The sequence below is a fragment of the Convolutriloba macropyga genome, unplaced genomic scaffold, assembly GCF_964194025.1.
Source record: "Convolutriloba macropyga unplaced genomic scaffold, txConMacr16.3 SCAFFOLD_1241, whole genome shotgun sequence".
Taxonomy (NCBI): domain Eukaryota; kingdom Metazoa; phylum Xenacoelomorpha; order Acoela; family Convolutidae; genus Convolutriloba; species Convolutriloba macropyga.
The window spans coordinates 1-13324 of record NW_027449793.1 but is presented as its reverse complement, the minus strand read 5'-3'; positions in this window follow the sequence as shown (position 1 = coordinate 13324).

Below are 13324 nucleotides of genomic sequence, written 5' to 3'. Positions count from 1 at the left end.
AAATCTGACAACGTGTTAAGTTCTTCTATCTCAGACCACTTATAACCATAATTCCTTCTGCTTTAGAACCTATTTGGACTTTCCCACTCCTACTTAGGCGCTCAATTGATTTGAGTAAATCCTTCACTATATTGAAAAACACTTTTTGTTGAACTGTTTAAAGATAGTATTTTGAGTGCGAAATCTGACAACGTGTTAAGTTCTTCTATCTCAGATCACTTAGAACGATAAATCCTTCTGCTTTAGAACCTATTTGGACTTTCCCACTCCTACTTAGGCGCTCAATTGATTTGAGTAAGTCCTTCACTATATTGAAAAACACTTTGTTAAACTGTATAAATATAGTATATTGAGTGCGAAATCTGACAACGTGTTAAGTTCTTCTATCTCAGACCACTTAAAACAATAATTCCTTCTGCTTTAGAACCTATTTGGACTTTCCCACTCCTACTTAGGCGCTCATTTGATTTGAGTAAGTCCTTCACTATATTGAAAAACACTTTTTGTTAAACTGTTTAAAGATAGTATTTTGAGTGCGAAATCTGACAACGTGTTAAGTTCTTCTATCTCAGACCACTTAGAACAATAATTCCTTCTCCTTTAGAACCTATTTGGACTTTCCCACTCCTACTTAGGCGCTCAATTGATTTGAGTAAGTCCTTCACTATATTGAAAAACACTTTTTGTTAAACTGTTTAAAGATAGTATTTTGAGTGCGAAATCTGACAACGTGTTAAGTTCTTCTATCTCAGAACACTTAGAACGATAATTCTTTCTGCTTTAGAACCTATTTGGACTTTCCCACTCCTACTCGGGCGCTCAATTGATTTGAATAAGTCCTTCACTATATTGAAAAACACTTTTTGTTAAACTGTATAAAGATAGTATTTTGAGTGCGAAATCTGACAACGTGTTAAGTTCTTCTATCTCAGACCACTTATAACCATAATTCCTTCTGCTTTAGAACCTATTTGGACTTTCCCACTCCTACTTAGGCGCTCAATTGATTTGAGTAAATCCTTCACTATATTGAAAAACACTTTTTGTTGAACTGTTTAAAGATAGTATTTTGAGTGCGAAATCTGACAACGTGTTAAGTTCTTCTATCTCAGATCACTTAGAACGATAAATCCTTCTGCTTTAGAACCTATTTGGACTTTCCCACTCCTACTTAGGCGCTCAATTGATTTGAGTAAGTCCTTCACTATATTGAAAAACACTTTGTTAAACTGTATAAATATAGTATATTGAGTGCGAAATCTGACAACGTGTTAAGTTCTTCTATCTCAGACCACTTAAAACAATAATTCCTTCTGCTTTAGAACCTATTTGGACTTTCCCACTCCTACTTAGGCGCTCATTTGATTTGAGTAAGTCCTTCACTATATTGAAAAACACTTTTTGTTAAACTGTTTAAAGATAGTATTTTGAGTGCGAAATCTGACAACGTGTTAAGTTCTTCTATCTCAGACCACTTAGAACAATAATTCCTTCTCCTTTAGAACCTATTTGGAATTTCCCACTCCTACTTAGGCGCTCAATTGATTTGAGTAAGTCCTTCACTATATTGAAAAACACTTTTTGTTAAACTGTTTAAAGATAGAATTTTGAGTGCGAAATCTGACAACGTGTTAAGTTCTTCTATCTCAGACCACTTAGAACAATAATTCCTTCTGCTTTAGAACCTAATTGGACTTTCCCACTCCTACTTAGGCGCTCAATTGATTTGAGTAAATCCTTCACTATATTGAAAAACACTTTTTGTTGAACTGTTTAAAGATAGTATTTTGAGTGCGAAATCTGACAACGTGTTAAGTTCTTCTATCTCAGATCACTTAGAACAATAATTCCTTCTGCTTTAGAACCTATTTGGACTTTCCCACTCCTACTTAGGCGCTCATTTGATTTGAGTAAGTCCTTCACTATATTGAAAAACACTTTTTGTTAAACTGTTTAAAGATAGTATTTTGAGTGCGAAATCTGACAACGTGTTAAGTTCTTCTATCTCAGACCACTTAGAACAATAATTCCTTCTCCTTTAGAACCTATTTGGAATTTCCCACTCCTACTTAGGCGCTCAATTGATTTGAGTAAGTCCTTCACTATATTGAAAAACACTTTTTGTTAAACTGTTTAAAGATAGAATTTTGAGTGCGAAATCTGACAACGTGTTAAGTTCTTCTATCTCAGACCACTTAGAACAATAATTCCTTCTGCTTTAGAACCTAATTGGACTTTCCCACTCCTACTTAGGCGCTCAATTGATTTGAGTAAATCCTTCACTATATTGAAAAACACTTTTTGTTGAACTGTTTAAAGATAGTATTTTGAGTGCGAAATCTGACAACGTGTTAAGTTCTTCTATCTCAGATCACTTAGAACAATAATTCCTTCTGCTTTAGAACCTATTTGGACTTTCCCACTCCTACTTAGGTGCTCAATTGATTTGAGTAAGTCCTTCACTATATTGAAAAACACTTTTTGTTGAACTGTTTAAAGATAGTATTTTGAGTGCGAAATCTGACAACGTGTTAAGTTCTTCTATCTCAGATCACTTAGAACGATAAATCCTTCTGCTTTAGAACCTATTTGGACTTTCCCACTCCTACTTAGGCGCTCAATTGATTTGAGTAAGTCCTTCACTATATTGAAAAACACTTTGTTAAACTGTATAAATATAGTATATTGAGTGCGAAATCTGACAACGTGTTAAGTTCTTCTATCTCAGACCACTTAGAACAATAATTCCTTCTGCTTTAGAACTTATTTGGACTTTCCCACTCCTACTTAGGCGCTCAGTTGATTTGAGTAAGTCCTTCACTATATTGAAAAACACTTTTTGTTAAACTGTTTAAAGATAGTATTTTGGGTGCGAAATCTGACAACGTGTTAAGTTCTTCTATCTCAGACCACTTAGAACGATAATTCCCTCTGCTTTAGAACCTATTTGGACTTTCCCACTCCTACTTAGGCGCTCAATTGATTTGAGTAAGTCCTTCACTATATTGAAAAACACTTTTTGTTAAACTGTTTAAAGATAGTATTTTGAGTGCGAAATCTGACAACGTGTTAAGTTCTTCTATCTCAGACCACTTAGAACAATAATTCCTTCTGCTTTAGAACCTATTTGGACTTTCCCACTCCTACTTAGGCGCTCAATTGATTTGAGTAAATCCTTCACTATATTGAAAAACACTTTTTGTTGAACTGTTTAAAGATAGTATTTTGAGTGCGAAATCTGACAACGTGTTAAGTTCTTCTATCTCAGATCACTTAGAACGATAATTCCTTCTGCTTTAGAACCTATTTGGACTTTCCCACTCCTACTTAGGTGCTCAATTGATTTGAGTAAGTCCTTCACTATATTGAAAAACACTTTGTTAAACTGTATAAATATAGTACATTGAGTGCGAAATCTGACAACGTGTTAAGTTCTTCTATCTCAGACCACTTAGAACAATAATTCCTTCTGCTTTAGAACCTATTTGGACTTTCCCACTCCTACTTAGGCGCTCAATTGATTTGAGTAAGTCCTTCACTATATTGAAAAACACTTTTTGTTAAACTGTTTAAAGATAGTATTTTGAGTGCGAAATCTGACAACGTGTTAAGTTCTTCTATCTCAGACCACTTATAACGATAATTCCTTCTGCTTTAGAACTTATTTGGACTTTCCCACTCCTACTTAGGCGCTCAATTGATTTGAGTAAGTCCTTCACTATATTGAAAAACACTTTTTGTTAAACTGTTTAAAGATAGTATTTTGAGTGCGAAATCTGACAACGTGTTAAGTTCTTCTATCTCAGAACACTTAGAACGATAATTCTTTCTGCTTTAGAACCTATTTGGACTTTCCCACTCCTACTCAGGCGCTCAATTGATTTGAATAAGTCCTTCACTATATTGAAAAACACTTTTTGTTAAACTGTATAAAGATAGTATTTTGAGTGCGAAATCTGACAACGTGTTAAGTTCTTCTATCTCAGACCACTTATAACCATAATTCCTTCTGCTTTAGAACCTATTTGGACTTTCCCACACCTACTTAGGCGCTCAATTGATTTGAGTAAATCCTTCACTATATTGAAAAACACTTTTTGTTGAACTGTTTAAAGATAGTATTTTGAGTGCGAAATCTGACAACGTGTTAAGTTCTTCTATCTCAGATCACTTAGAACGATAAATCCTTCTGCTTTAGAACCTATTTGGACTTTCCCACTCCTACTTAGGCGCTCAATTGATTTGAGTAAGTCCTTCACTATATTGAAAAACACTTTGTTAAACTGTATAAATATAGTATATTGAGTGCGAAATCTGACAACGTGTTAAGTTCTTCTATCTCAGACCACTTAAAACAATAATTCCTTCTGCTTTAGAACCTATTTGGACTTTCCCACTCCTACTTAGGCGCTCAATTGATTTGAGTAAGTCCTTCACTATATTGAAAAACACTTTTTGTTAAACTGTTTAAACATAGTATTTTGAGTGCGAAATCTGACAACGTGTTAAGTTCTTCTATCTCAGACCACTTAGAACGATAATTCCTTCTGCTTTAGAACCTATTTGGACTTTCCCACTCTTACTTAGGCGCTCAATTGATTTGAGTAAGTCCTTCACTATATTGAAAAACACTTTTTTTAAACTGTTTAAAGATAGTATTTTGAGTGCGAAATCTGACAACGTGTTAAGTTCTTCTATCTCAGACCACTTAGAACAATAATTCCTTCTGCTTTAGAACCTAATTGAACTTTCCCACTCCTACTTAGGCGCTCAATTGATTTGAGTAAATCCTTCACTATATTGAAAAACACTTTTTGTTGAACTGTTTAAAGATAGTATTTTGAGTGCGAAATCTGACAACGTGTTAAGTTCTTCTATCTCAGACCACTTAGAACAATAATTCCTTCTGCTTTAGAACCTATTTGGACTTTCCCACTCCTACTTAGGTGCTCAATTGATTTGAGTAAGTCCTTCACTATATTGAAAAACACTTTGTTAAACTGTATAAATATAGTATATTGAGTGCGAAATCTGACAACGTGTTAAGTTCTTCTATCTCAGACCACTTAGAACAATAATTCCTTCTGCTTTAGAACCTATTTGAACATTCCCACTCCTACTTAGGCGCTCAATTGATTTGAGTAAGTCCTTCACTATATTGAAAAACACTTTTTGTTAAACTGTTTAAAGATAGTATTTTGAGTGCGAAATCTGACAACGTGTTAAGTTCTTCTATCTCAGACCACTTAGAACGATAATTCCGTCTGCTTTAGAACCTATTTGGACTTTCCCACTCCTACTTAGGCGCTCAATTGATTTGAGTAAGTCCTTCACTATATTGAAAAACACTTTTTGTTAAACTGTTTAAAGATAGTATTTTGAGTGCGAAATCTGACAACGTGTTAAGTTCTTCTATCTCAGACCACTTAGAACAATAATTCCTTCTGCTTTAGAACCTAATTGGACTTTCCCACTCCTACTTAGGCGCTCAATTGATTTGAGTAAATCCTTCACTATATTGAAAAACACTTTTTGTTGAACTGTTTAAAGATAGTATTTTGAGTGCGAAATCTGACAACGTGTTAAGTTCTTCTATCTCAGATCACTTAGAACGATAATTCTTTCTGCTTTAGAATCTTTTTGGACTTTCCCACTCCTACTTAGGTGCTCAATTGATTTGAGTAAGTCCTTCACTATATTGAAAAACACTTTGTTAAACTGTATAAATATAGTATATTGAGTGCGAAATCTGACAACGTGTTAAGTTCTTCTATCTCAGACCACTTAGAACGATAAATCCTTCTGCTTTAGAACCTATTTGGACTTTCCCACTCCTACTTAGGCGCTCAATTGATTTGAGTAAGTCCTTCACTATATTGAAAAACACTTTTTGTTAAACTGTTTAAAGATAGTATTTTGAGTGCGAAATCTGACAACGTGTTAAGTTCTTCTATCTCAGACCACTTAGAACAATAATTCCTTCTGCTTTAGAACCTAATTGGACTTTCCCACTCCTACTTAGGCGCTCAATTGATTTGAGTAAATCCTTCACTATATTGAAAAACACTTTTTGTTGAACTGTTTAAAGATAGTATTTTGAGTGCGAAATCTGACAACGTGTTAAGTTCTTCTATCTCAGATCACTTAGAACGATAATTCCTTCTGCTTTAGAACCTATTTGGACTTTCCCACTCCTACTTAGGTGCTCAATTGATTTGAGTAAGTCCTTCACTATATTGAAAAACACTTTGTTAAACTGTATAAATATAGTATATTGAGTGCGAAATCTGACAACGTGTTAAGTTCTTCTATCTCAGACCACTTAGAACAATAATTCCTTCTGCTTTAGAACCTATTTGGACTTTCCCACTCCTACTTAGGCGCTCAATTGATTTGAGTAAGTCCTTCACTATATTGAAAAACACTTTTTGTTAAAACTGTTTAAAGATAGTATTTTGAGTGCGAAATCTGACAACGTGTTAAGTTCTTCTGTCTCAGACCACTTAGAACGATAATTCCTCTGCTTTAGAACCTATTTGGACTTTCCCACTCCTACTTAGGCGCTCAATTGATTTGAGTAAGTCCTTCACTATATTGAAAAACACTTTTTGTTAAACTGTTTAAAGATAGTATTTTGAGTGCGAAATCTGACAACGTGTTAAGTTCTTCTATCTCAGACCACTTAGAACGATAATTCCTTCTGCTTTAGAACCTATTTGGACTTTCCCACTCCTACTTAGGCGCTCAATTGATTTGAGTAAGTCCTTCACTATATTGAAAAACACTTTGTTAAACTGTATAAATATAGTATATTGAGTGCGAAATCTGACAACGTGTTAAGTTCTTCTATCTCAGACCACTTAGAACAATAATTCCTTCTGCTTTAGAACCTATTTGGACTTTCCCACTCCTACTTAGGCGCTCAATTGATTTGAGTAAGTCCTTCACTATATTGAAAAACACTTTTTGTTAAAACTGTTTAGAGATAGTATTTTGAGTGCGAAATGTGACAACGTGTTAAATATGTTCTTTGTAGACCACCTAGATTGAAGATTAGCTCTGTACAACGCAGAAAAAACCCACTCAGTGGGTGCACAAGGGAATCAAATAATTGCTTTGCCTCACTACAGGAGGCTGAAGAGCACTCGGTGAGTGCTGACACACACGACCTAAATAATTGCCGGGCTTGGTCACAGGCGGTCTTGAGCAAAAGAAAAAAACAGAGACACGCCTTGCTCAAGCCGTCACTGTGTTGCCCAAGAAAGAGCACTGCTCCGCAGCACTGCTACAAAAAACAAGGCACTCTGTGAGTGCTCACAGGACTCAAACAATTGCAGCGCTTCCTCACAGGAGGCTCAGAGCAAGCTCAAAAAAAAAGCTCAGGCCATCACTGTGAGCGCTGAAAAGCAAAGAGAGCACAACGTGCAAACTCACCGTTTGAGGGCTGTATATAACTGTCGTTGCAGCAAAAAGACAAACAAATGCTCTGAAAAAGAGAGCATTTAGTCTAACATGAAAAGAAACAAACACAGAGAAACACAGAAACACACCGAAACGCAACGAAAGACGCCCACAAAACTCGCCCGCGCCGCACGTACGTCCCCATCATGAGGAGCACCAAAGCCCAGAGGTGGGGGGAGCCGACTAACCGGCGTCTCAACGGGACAGGGGGGGGAGGTGCACCCCATGGGGCGAAACGCCCTCACCTTAGAATAATAGTATATATAAGTAATAAGGGGAGAGAAGATCAACCCCTCAACCAATATGGCTGAAAATTGGAAGAGAGTTTCTGCACAATACATGGGGACTACAGTGCTCATACTGGTACCCCAAAACAAGAGTTTTCCTACTTTCACAAGGAAATTACAAGATTTTGGGCATATATTCACGGGGGTTGGGGGGGGGGGGGGTCACTTGTAGAGTGAAAATTGACCCCCTAGATCTCGGAAAACCCTATACAACATATATATGGGGAGATTCCCCATTACAAATGGAGTTCAACGAGACTATTCCTGCAGTCAAAGTCATTAATTTCATCATTTCACATGTAGAAACGCGAAACGTACCAGTCACTAAAAGGTCAAAATGACCGTATGTGTCGAGACCAATTTCTCAAAAACGGCGGAAAGAAACAAAACGCCATTTACAGGGATTCAAGTATTGCTCAAGCTGAGTTCAAATCAAAATACAGATCAAAAATCGGTTCACTCTATGAGGAGATATTCCAAGATCAAGATACCGTACCAAATGACCAAAATGACCCATTTCGGGTCCTGTTTCTGTACTATAACCACATTATAACCACTATAACCACTCATTATAACCAGTGCTCAAAACCACACAAGCCACACATAGTGAGTGTGTCAAGGTGACCGACGACATGACCAGAGACGAATAAATATAGTTAATTAATATCGTATTCATGGTAGGTTTCTCTCCTCGGGAGGTCAAACTGGGGTCAAGTTCCCCGGCCAATTTCTCTAAAACGGCCGAACAAAAAAAACGCCCTTAGTACAGTTTGAAGCACTGCTTGAGATACGCATCATATCAAAAAATGAGCCCAATCGGTGCATTATTCAAGGAGATATAGCAAAAATAAGGTACCATACCAAACTACCTTAGAGGAGAGATACACCACCTCCAGAGCTAAAATTGAACACCTAAACCACAGAAAATGATATATAAAGTATATATATTCGGAATCTACGTTAGATGGGCTATTCAAAACACCAATTTTCTAAAACACAGTTCAAGCTGCAAGGTGTCAAAACGGTGTCACCCGCTGGTGTCAACCTCTTCTGGGGCTAAACCGAGGGCAAGTTTACTGGCCAATTTCTCTAAAACGGCTGAACAAAAAAAAACGCCCTTAGTACAGTTTGTAGCACTGCTTGAGATACGCATCATATTAAAAAATGAACCCAATCGGTGAATTCTTCGAGGAGTTATAGCAATTATAAGGTACCGTACCAAATGACCAAGAAGCGAGGTGACCTGACTGCAGAGCTAAAATTGACTGTCTCAATTCCGTAAAATGCTATAGAAAATATATATGGGGATACTCCCCACTAACTGAGGATTCTAAAACACTAACACTTGTTGGGTAAATCGGCTGCTTTGTTGTACCGAAATTTGGGTCACCCAGAATAGCCCGAAAATTCGGACTATTTCAACTTTGAACATTAATAACTTTTTTGATTAGGCCGATTTGGGAAACCAACCAAACACTGCAAGCAAGAGGGGTTCAGTGCCAACAAAATGCGACTACCCCCGTATAATTTGGTACAGTACTTTAGCAGTTATTAACAAAATACTGTTCTGTACCCCAATTTTTGGGCTAAAATCGAAGCCCAAGATTTCCGGAACCGACGTAAAACAACGTGAAACAGCGTTCCCAGCGTATTTGTGTGTGTAATTCTGGTCCACTTCGAAGTTCTAGGTCACGGCAAACCTTCATGGTGAGGTGGGAAAAATTTCCCACCTCAACATGAAGGTTATGATGTTTTGTGTGTTTTGACATAAAACAACATCCACAGAAATTTGATGAAATCGTGAAAAAAGAAAAATTGTTGAATTAACCCCATTGTTTGATACAATTAGCTTCAACAACCTAAATAGTGACTAGAAAACACAAAACGCACGCCCAAAAACTTGTTCAATTGCAAAAAACACCACTTCACTCATTCATTTGGTCAAATGACCTATTTTGACTACCAAAATTCACTTTTTGCTAAAATACACCATCATAACCTGTAGAAAAAGCTTAAATATGTGTATAGTGACACTCTTCATTAACTGAGCAATCTAAAACACTATAATACTTAACCTTGAAACATAAAATTTCAACTTTATTTCACCGCCCACTAGCCGAAAATGGCCGAAAATCGAGGTTCGGCGCTTACAGAGCAAAAATTGACCCACTCAACTCCATAAAATCATACAAAAAATATATATGGGGATAAGCCCCAGTATCAGAGTAATCCAACGAATTCATATATGTAGGGATACTATGGTATTTTGGGGTATCCTTTACTGGGGAACTCCAATATCACCTAAAATGTTGACCTTTTTCAAATTTACCAATCGATAATTTTTTTACCGAGCCGAATTAGGGTAATACAATTATAAGAAAAACCCGACGGTTACAAAATGAACACAATGAGCTTATGTTTGTAGAGTTCTGCTAAGCAATTGCCCACTTATCAACAAAACAACTAATTGTACCTCTATCAATCTGAATCTGAAAGTCTTTGAAAAAGTGGAAGCTACATGAGGACCATATGTCGTTACCGCTTCTATATTAGTGTAATCCATTTTTCTAGAAGTCTACTTTTTGCAGGAATACTAGTTTTTGATGTAATTTTTAAGGAAGAGAGATTGGGTTCAAGTTGATCCACTTTAAAACCAATGCGTTTCCTGTTGTCATCATTTGAATAAATTAAACCGTTTCTTTAATTCGGTCTCTTTAAACCGTTTTGCTGAAACTTCAGTATTGATATTCACTTCAGAAACTTCTAAATGATTTGAATTACTTGTCTGATCAAGAAGCATCAGCAGAGCTGAAGAGTGGGAAACCTTTAATTTAAAATTAACCGTAACTTTGCGAACCTCAATAAACGACAGGAAAAAGTTCCACAAAAGCTTGTTTTGTCCCCTATAATTTGTAGAGGGCCTTGATTCGGAATATCGTTTCTAAAATGAACAAATTAACTTCTTTTCGACTGACAGGGTTTTGAAGCAGTGCTTATGTAGGAAAATGTAATTAGCTCGAATTAAAAAAAATTCAATCTGATTCTGAAAGACTTTAAAGAAATGGAAGCTAAATGAGGACCATATGTCGTTACCGTTTCTATATTTGTGTATACTGGTTCTACAGAAAACTATTTTATGCAGGAATAATAATTTTTGATTTAATAAATAAGGAAGAGAGATTGGACTCAAATTGATCCACTTTAAATCCACTGCGTTTCCTGTTGTTTTGATTTAAAAAAATTAAAGTTTCGTTAATCCGTTTGTTAGAAACTTCAGTAATGATATTCACTTCACAAACCCCAAATAGTTCCAAAATTACTTGTTTAATCTAGAAACATCATTACCATTACGGCTGAAGAGTGGAAGACCTTTAATTTAAACTTAAACGTAACTTTGCGAAACTCAATAAAAGACAGGAAAAATTTCCAAAAATGTTTGTTTTGTCCCCTATAATTTGTAGAGGGCCCTGATTCGGAATATTGTACCTAAAATAAACAAATAAACTTCAATTCGACTGACGGGGTTTTGAAGCAGTGCTTATGTAAGAAAATGTAATTAGTTCGAGTTAAAAAAAAATTCAACCTGATTCTGAAAGACTTTAAAGAAAATGAAGCTAAATGAGGATCATTTGTCATTACCGTTTCTATATTAGCGTAATCCACTTTTCTAATGATCTAATTTATGCAAGAAGACTAGTTTTTGATTTAATATATAAGGAAGAGATATTGGGTTCAAGTTGATCCACCTTAAAACCACTGCGTTTCCTGTTGTGACAATTCAAAGAAGTTAAAGTTTTTTTAGCCCGTTTTTCTGAAACTTCAGTATTGATTTTCTTTTCAGGAACCCCAAAAGGTTCCCAAGTTACTGGTTCAATCTAGAAACATCAGTAGGGCTGAAGAGTGGAAAACTTTTAAATTAAATTTAACCGTAACTTTGCGAAACTAAATAAACAGCAGGAAATACTTCTATAAATGTTTGTTTTGTCCCCAATAATTTGTAGAGAGCCCTGTTTCGGAAACATGTACCTAAAATAAACTAATAAACTTTAGTTCGACTGGCAGGGTTTTGAAGCAGTGCTTATGTAGGAAAATGGAATTAGTTCGAACTAAAAGGAATATCAATCTGATTCTGAAAGACTTTAAAGAAATGGAAGCTAATGAGGACCATATGTCGTTACCGCTTCTGTATTTGTGAAAATCAATTTTCCAGAGGTCTATTTTTGCAGGAATACTAGTTTTTGATGTAATATTTAAGAAAGAGAGATTGGATTCAATTTGATCCACTTTAAAACCACTGCGTTTCCTGTTGTGACAATTCAAAGAAGTTAAAGTTTTTTTAACCCGTTTTTCTGAAACTTCAGTATTGATTTTCTTTTCAGGAACCCCAAAAGGTTCCCAAGTTACTGGTTCAATCTAGAAACATCAGTAGGGCTGAAGAGTGGAAAACTTTTAAATTAAATTTAACCGTAACTTTGCGAAACTAAATAAACAGCAGGAAATACTTCTATAAATGTTTGTTTTGTCCCCAATAATTTGTAGAGAGCCCTGTTTCGGAAACATGTACCTAAAATAAACTAATAAACTTTAGTTCTACTGGCAGGGTTTTGAAGCAGTGCTTATGTAGGAAAATGGAATTAGTTCGAACTAAAAGGAATATCAATCTGATTCTGAAAGACTTTAAAGAAATGGAAGCTAATGAGGACCATATGTCGTTACCGCTTCTGTATTTGTGAAAACCAATTTTCCAGAGGTCTATTTTTGCAGGAATACTAGTTTTCACTGCTCAATGTAAAATTTTTCAGATAACCACGCCTGAACTTGTTCAGGTGAAAATTTACCTGAAATTGGTTCAAGTAAATTTACCTGAACTTTTTTTACATACTTTGTGTACATACTTTCCCTGTTTCTGGAATTTCAATGTTTCCTCTCGTTTGGTCATGTCAAATTCCGCTCATTTCCTGCATTTTTTATTCCGATCAAATTCCTCTCATTTCTTGCATTTTTTTTCCGCTCAAATTCCGCTCATTCCTTGCATTTTTTGTTCCGCTCAAATTCCGCTCATTTCTTGCATTTTTTTTAATCGATTCCGCTCATTCCGGTCAAATTCCGCTCATTCCGGTCATCTCTTGCATTTTTTTGAGCGGAATTTGAGCGGACTCCTCGACTTGGGTGACATCAGCACAGAGTCTGTGAGAAAGTTGGCATCAGCACAGAGTTGTCAAAAAATGATATCAGCGCTTATTCTGAGACAAATCTGATATCAACTGATACATAGCGTCCTAATTATGGGATGGCGTCAATTTTTTCTCAGACTAAGTGTTGGTTTCAATTTTTGAAAACAATTTTCTGATATCGAATTTTTCACAGACTATGCGCTGATATCAATTTTTGATAACCATGTGATGATGCCAATTTTTGATATATAGCTGATCCCCATTTTCGACTCCCAATGCTGAAAGCGATTAAACTTCATGCAAGCAGTTTCCACTGGGCAATTAAATAACCTAAAACGGAAAATACTTTGACAGAAATCTGATTACTAGTTATATTCGGCGGTAAATGCATTTCACAAAACC